The following is a 7,974-nucleotide window of genomic DNA, read 5'->3' on the forward strand; positions in this document are numbered from 1 at the left end:
ATGTAAAATTTTCCAGAGGTATTTGGTCATATGTCATGATGAAGCAACATTTAATTTTAAATAGGTATAACATTTTCATGGGCTGTTAATTATTCAACATCTAGATAAGGTATATTATTTTTTTCATTCAACATTTCTGAGAATTTTTACCACATCTCTAAGAAAGGCAGGAGGTACAGACTCTGATATTTCCTCTATTCATGACTAAGCCACTCATGCATTAACACCTATGCACTAACACTTTCTTTTCCTCTTCATGGAACACAGAAAGTCTAGACCTCTGAGTGCCCCACTTACTGCTTGACTCAAGGCAGTAGTAACTGTGGCCCTTTATCTTTCCCCTGGATTCAACATCTACCTGTATAGATAAACATTGACTATAGAAGTATGAGCCTAATCCAACCAAATATCTGCTTGATTGTTTGTTTGTTTGTTTGTTTTCCTTTTCTCAGATTTCCTTTTCATAGTCTTTTCTGCACAAACCTAGCAAAAGTGTTACCAAAGACCTTTCATCTGTCCTTGATGTCCAGGGAAGAATGATACAAGTGTGCCAGGCTAGCCATTGCACAGCAACTGTTGTATAAAGTTTTTTTTCACAGATGTCAGGAGCTAACTCCAGTAAAGCAGTTCTGTTCCTTTCAAAGTCTTCTAGAACTAATAAATATTCATCTTAAGATCAATGAATCCCAAACTTACATTTAAAGGCAAAATTGTTGATGGTGAATTTCAAAGAAAACTCTATAAAGTAGATCTTATTTGTTCTTATAGTTGAAAACTCCACACTAGGAAGCACAGAGTGCCACACTTGGTTAAGGACCATAGTTACACATATGTGGTGTACTTGATACCAGGAGTGTGTGTAATGGCAGAAGAGAAGAGATGGTAAGTGTCATCATGACAAATCCTCTGGGGCTACTGCTGCTTGTTCCTTTGAGGAAAAAGTTCATGAGTTTGTTGTACATAAATGACTTATGGAATCAGGTGGCTCATTAGGGCATCTGTCAAGGATTTGTTTAATATTCACTACAGCAAAATGTAACAAATTGTTTTACAAAGAAGCTCCAAGTTTACATTGAATTTGGTTTCAACATTTCAATATGTATTTACAGATAAATATTTATATTGGTATCTGTCACATATGCCATTATATGTCTTAGGGAAACAAGAAGATAAGCTGCATGCAAAGTTGAGCTATTAATAAAAAAATTTTGTATGATTAAATTTGCATTATCCTATCAGAAGGAAAAATATGAATGCTTTGAAAGTAAAATAAATACTAAGATTACAAGAGTTTAGATGTCTTCTAGAATGGCAACAGTGTCAAATATCAGGTCTTGAGTGGTGAATCACAATGTAGGTCAATCACAGAACAATATCACCTCTACAACCCAGAAGCTCAGTCTTACTATATTTCTCTTGCTAACCCTAATTTCAGAAGCCCATTTATCCTCACATCCAAATACATGTGTTTAAACCAATGTATTAATTAGAAGTAACATTCGTTTATTCTTCCCTTTATGCTAAAAATTAAATAAAATTAAATAAATAAATATGAGATCTTTCCATATAATACTGAAACTTCAAAGCAACTTTAAAATGTAGATTGTTTTATTATTCACATTTTTCATATGAGAGAACAGTTGTCTCCACATTAATATGAAAGAGACCACTTCTAGTAGATAGGTGCCTCCCCCCAATGTAGGGATGAAGTTACCAATCTACCTTCAAAATTTTTGATCTAGATTGTTCCTGTTTAAAAGAAATTCAGGGACAAAACGGAGCAGATATTGAAGAAAATGCCAACCAGTGACCAGCCCAACTTTGGAGTTATCTCATGGGTAGGCACCAAACCCTGAAACTATTACTGATGCTATGTTGTGCTTGCAGAGAGGAGCCTCACATGTCTGTAATCTGAGAGACTTTACCAGAAATTGACTGAGACAGATTCATATACTTATATCAAACATTTGGACTGAGATGGGGCCTTCTATGGAAGTTTTAGGAGAAGTACTGAAGGAGCTGAAGGAGACAGCAACTTTATAGGAAGACCAACAGTATCAACTAACCTGGACCCCTGGGAGCGTCCAGAGACTAGGCCACCAATCAAAGTGCATACATACACTGGTCTGTGGCCCTGATACATATGTACCTGAGGAAGACCTTGTCTGGCCTAAGTGGGAGAAGATGACCCTAATCCTGTAAAGACTTTATGCCCCAGGGAAGAGGATTTGGTGGGATGATGTGAGGGGGCGGGTGGTAGATGGGTGTGGGGTATGTGAGGGCATATGGGAGAGCATACTCTCAGAGGCAAAGGAGAGGGTGGAGGGGATGAAGAACTCTTGGGAGGTAAGGCCAGGAACATTTGCAATATAAATAAATAAATAAATAAATAAATAAATAAATAAATAAATAAATAAATAAATAAAACTAGCTTGGGGACTTTCTTTTTTCTGATGTTACATAGATGGAAAGATGGATAGCAGTCCCTTGGCAGCAGTACCGCACAGGACTAAGAGCTCATGAAAACTAATTGTGGATTAACGAATGTTAAATAAGGTAGGCCCTGTCATATATGTTGCTTCAGTCAGTATCAATCCTTTTACAGAGCAGTTGATAGAAGGGATATGAGATCTTTCCATATAAAACTGAACCATGAAAATGTTTCTTTTCTTGTTGTTGTTTTTGTTGTTGTTGTTGTTGTTTAGTATCTCCTTAGTTGCATAAAGTCAATTAGCACATACTTGGAATAGATAGCAGGAACATTTAGAGGTCCTGTTCATTATTTTTAATAAGTCTACTCCATAAGGTTAACTTTTTAGTTTCTCTCATATTTAGAAGTTCATCTGGAAACAAAGTAAGACATCAGTTAAAGAGTTTATACAAAAGCTCCAGGCACTAGTGAAACTGGGCTAACGGGTTATGTAGTGAAAGCCCCTGTAAAAATATTGGGCTATCTGCTTAAGTATTTTGACCAGTAGAGAGACCATGAGGAACTACAAACTATAAAGGGTATGGCTACTCATTGACTTCCATATAAGAACAGAATGGTAAGTTCCTGTCACCAAGGAAACTAATTGCCTGGTTGCAGAACAGAAAGAAATTAAATTGGTACTGTACTGGAAGATGCCTCTTTTCTGGTTTTATTTCATATTGTTGGAAGATGTCATAAATAGCAATGGGAAAAATTGTTACTAATAGTCCTGGTTTACTACATTCCTGTATGTTACTTGTGATACATGTGATATTTTGTTGATTATCAAATCGGCTTCTAAACATGTGTGTTAGTGACCAAGATTATAACCACTCTTATTTGTTGTTGTCTATTTAACAGATAAGATTGCTGGAGATGGGTTTAAGCCAGTAAAAGTCTTTCAGAACAGGAAAGAGACTTTACTGGAGGGTTAGAATCCCAGTGTAGCACTGAGCCTTTTTTAGGATGAACTATTAAGGACAAAACCATGTTCTTGTTTGACCAACTTTATTTAACGAGAACATTCATATAGAAGCAGAAGTTAAGAATCAAAAATGCAAGGTTAGGGTATTTTGAGACATTTCCAGAACTATATGCACTTTGATTGATTAGATCTTTGTTTTTGTTTTAGCAGGTAGTGCTGTCTACAGGCTGAGTTTGTATCTTGAATGGTACTTCCATTTTGGAGTCAGTTGTGCTAAAGTCTGGGTGCCTGTTATATCACTCACAATTGAATATGAAAATAAAATTCTCCTTCCAATGAGAAGTCTACTATAGTTAGAAATTCTAAATAAATCCTGGTGTGGGTAACTGCCTGTTTTAATGGTTTATGTTCCTGAATAGAGGACACATACACAGACTTTATATTTTCATATACCTTAAGTACCTCAATAGCTGGGCAACTGACTATCTGTCATGCTAGTTAGAATGTACCTCCTACAGATAACTCTGAGATACTACATACTAATTTCTATGTTCCATCTTGGCTGCTCTTAACTCCAATTAGTCTGCTCTCTGGACCACATTCTCATGGTATAGAGCTCAGGGTGCTCTCTTTGCTTCTCTATTTCAAGCAACATTTTACCATTTATGAGTAAATTTGGTTTACTATTTGACCTTTACTGTTGAAGAATACTTTATATTTGGGAATGCATCCAAGTGTATAAGCTTTAGTGAACACACAGGTCAGGTGAAAAGGCAATAAACTAGCTGAATATAGCCCAAATAGCTGAACCAACTTTTATTTCCATATTCAAACTCCTGTGAATATCCAGTTAACTTCCATTGCTAAAGATTTCTTATTTATTTAGCCACTGAATCCAGAATCCTGTATGATCTTTAACAGTATAGAAACTTACTACTCAGACAAATGAAGTCATTGTCTTTGATGGTGTACTGTTGGTAAATAAACATCTTTGTTTAATAAAGCAGTGGGCCACAAAAGGAATCATAAGCCATCGCAGCTAGAAAAAACAAACAAACAAACAAACAAAAAAACCCTCAAAGAAAGCACCTGAGCCAAACTGGATGCCACAACCTAGGATTGTAATGGTACATTTACCACCAGGAAGTTGGCAAGCATATTGGGTGTGACAGAAGAATAGCCCAGGTAAACAGAAACCAAATGGCTGAGAAAAAGATACATGAGGTGATGGAGCTAGAAAGAGACTCTAATGAGAAGGATGGTGCTGTGGTTCCCATAGATGCACAGGATAATGGTGAAAATGATGACTTTAAGGACTGGGTCATCTGTTAAATCCAAAAAAAATTAACTACTTCTGTAGTGTGGTTCACATCTTCCAGGAAATCTATGGGACAGGGTAGCTGCTGCTAAATCAAGGCTATGACAGAGAGAGCACTGTACAGCATTTACATTAGTTCACATTTGAGGCTATCACAAATTTATCACTTAAAGTTAATTTGACAGTTTAATGTGACGAAGTTTTTCCTTTTTATTGGATATTTTCTTTATTTACATTTCAAATGTTATCCCCTTTACAGATCTCCCTTCCAGAAACCCTCAATCCTATCTCTCTTCTCCCTGCCTCTATGAGGGTGCTCCCACAAACACCCACTCCTGCCTTCCAGCACAGACATTCCCCTACAGTGGGACATTGAACCTCCTCAGGCCCAAGGGTCTCTCCTCCTACAGATGTCCAACAAGGCCTGCCTGTGTCACATATGTGACTAGAGAGCAATGGGTCCCCCCCCCATGTGTACTCTTTGATTGGTGGTCCACTCCATGGGAGTTCTGGGGAGTCTTACCTGATGACACTGTTGCTCCCCCAACTGCAAACTTCCCCAGCTCCTTCAGCCCCTACACCATTTCCTCCATCTGGGACCCCATGGTCAGTTCAGTGGTTGTCTGTGAGCATCAGCCTCTGTATTTGTCAGGTTGTCAGAGCCTCTCAGGAGTCAGTCATATCAGACTCCTCTCAACAAGGACTTCCTGGCATCTGTAATAGTGTCCAAGTTTGCAATGGATCCCCAGGTGGGGCATCTGACTATTTTAATCAAGACTCTTAATGTACATATATTTTTGTGTAATTAATGTGTCCTAATATTACTTTATTTAACTTTTGTATATATTTTTATAAACTTGTTTCATTGTAATATTTTTTGAAAATAGATTCATTTCTCCTACAATACATTCAGACCACAGTTTCCCCCAGATCTGAACCTTGTAGTTCCTTCACACTTATACCTCCCCTATCACCCAGATCACCTTCTGTTTCCCTTCAAAAAGGAAAAGGTATTCAAAAGAGAACAAGCAAACATGTGAGAGCAAGATACAGCAAGACAAAGCAAAAATCTTCATATTGTGTCCAGACAAGGCTAGTCTTTGCTGTCTCCTACATCTATATCCTCATCAGCATCCTGAAGATGCATTCCACTGAGGCCGCTCCACAAGACATTCTCTGTATGCACCTCACACCTCACTGCAGTCACTTTGTTTTATGTGGCAATCATATTCATTTATGTGATTCCCATGCCCAGATAGTTCACAGATCAGTATAAGAAAGTGTCTGTGATTTATACAGTAGTGAACTCCATCTTGAACCCCTTCATCTCATGAATAATAAGATTAAAGATGTTCTAAAGAGGCATTCAGGCAGGTCTCCCTGAGAACTTAATAAATGATGAAGATCTGCATGATGTGTGGACACTCATGTCAAATAAGGCACTAGTTATATGAATTAGTTTTTAGGGTGCAATATTGAGTTCATATGCATTGAGGTTTCTATTGAAGCAATGACAGGACTATTGATTTTAATCATCACTGTTGTGGACACATTGGAACAAATGAAAAAATGTTAGTGATACTCCATGTTAAATTATAGCTTACATAGTAAGTATTTTGTAATCATTTCCATATACATACATACTTACATACATACATATATACATACATTCATACCAAACATACACCACATTTCTATGTGTGTGTGTGTGTGTGTGTGAGAGAGAGAGAGAGAGAAAGAAAGACAGAGAGACATAGAGAGAGTGGAAGGAGAGAGAGGAGAGAGAGAGAGAGAGAGAGAGAGAGAGAGAGAGATGACTTGAGTTCATTTTCTGGTACTCCCATATGAGAAGAAGGCAAGAAACCCTCTCCTTCTTTTTCTCCCTCTCCCTCTCCCTCACCCTTTCCCTCCCTCTCTCTAATCTCTAATATAAGATCTCTCTCAATCTCTCTCATGTACACACACACACACACACACACACACACACAGAGAGAGAGAGAGAGAGAGAGAGAGAGAGAGAGAGAGAGAAATGTACTTCTTTCAATGAGAGAATTTAAATATTTAGAAGTCAATGCTACAATTTTGACTAAAAATTAATGTGATATGAAGGATGAGAAAGGGAAAATTATAATTGTTACTTAAAATAATTGGTTTTTTTGAACATGAACTTTATCTTTCCTTGCTCCCCATAAACTTAATTACATTCATTGGTGATATCTCCTCAACAGCTACCACATTCATCCTCAAGGTTAATGAAAACTATGGAAAAACAAGCCTTGTACAGATTGCATCCACAATGAAATAGTGAAGCTCAGTCCTTGAGTCAAATATGCTCATGAAGTAATGGCATGTCATGACTAATTGAGTGAATGATGAGACAGCCTCAACATTACCCCTGTTAAACACAAGAAAATTATTGACTTGTGTGAGTCTGTTGGGGTGTGGAAGCAGGTGGTGAAACACGGGAAACACTCTTGACTATATTGACACTGCACTGCTGCCAACACTGGGTGCTTTAGAGAAGCACCAAGACCCATCAGGGTGGGGAATGCAGTGAAACATGTGGAGGCCGAAGCTGGGGCTCCCTGACTCCCAGGAATCCAGTCACCACTGGATTACTGCACAGAAGAATCGTGAACAAAGAATTGGGGTCCATGGGTTTGCAACAAGTCCAGAACCAGGGGCTCCAAAATTCCTGGCTGAGAACCACAATTAACCCAGGTCCAGGTTCTTAGCCTCTTTGTGATTGTCTTTAGCTTAGCAGTGGGTGTCTGGAAGCACAGAGAGGCCTTCTATAGGAGACTCAGGCTTCAGCTCTGTAGGCAAAGGCCTTTCCTCTGCTCCCCATAGTGGCTTCAATGAAGTCCATGTTTATCCATACCTTTTATTGACTGTTTATGGTGGAAAATGGAAGCATACAACTTCCTCAGGGTAGAACAGAGAGTAAATATCTTTTGCAAGAAAGAATGTCTGGGAAGAGAAGCTTATTGAGTAAAAACCTCAGAACCTCTAGGTCCCTCATTAGCATGGAGAACTCTGTTCTGGGCTACTTGACCAACTAATGTGGGGAGTGTGGATACATGTTCTGGTCGAGGAGTCTAGTAGAGAACAGGAGTCAGTGGCGGCAGTGCAGCAGTGGCTGGTCCAGAAAAAGGGCCATCAGCAATGGAACCAACGCGACACAGGGTCCAGTTAGGCCCTGCGCCCAGGACCACTGACCTTTGCTGGCCAGCCAGGCTGCAAGCACCTGCGGATTTACGG

The sequence above is a fragment of the Apodemus sylvaticus genome, chromosome 1 (assembly GCF_947179515.1).
Source record: "Apodemus sylvaticus chromosome 1, mApoSyl1.1, whole genome shotgun sequence".
Taxonomy (NCBI): Eukaryota; Metazoa; Chordata; class Mammalia; order Rodentia; family Muridae; genus Apodemus; species Apodemus sylvaticus.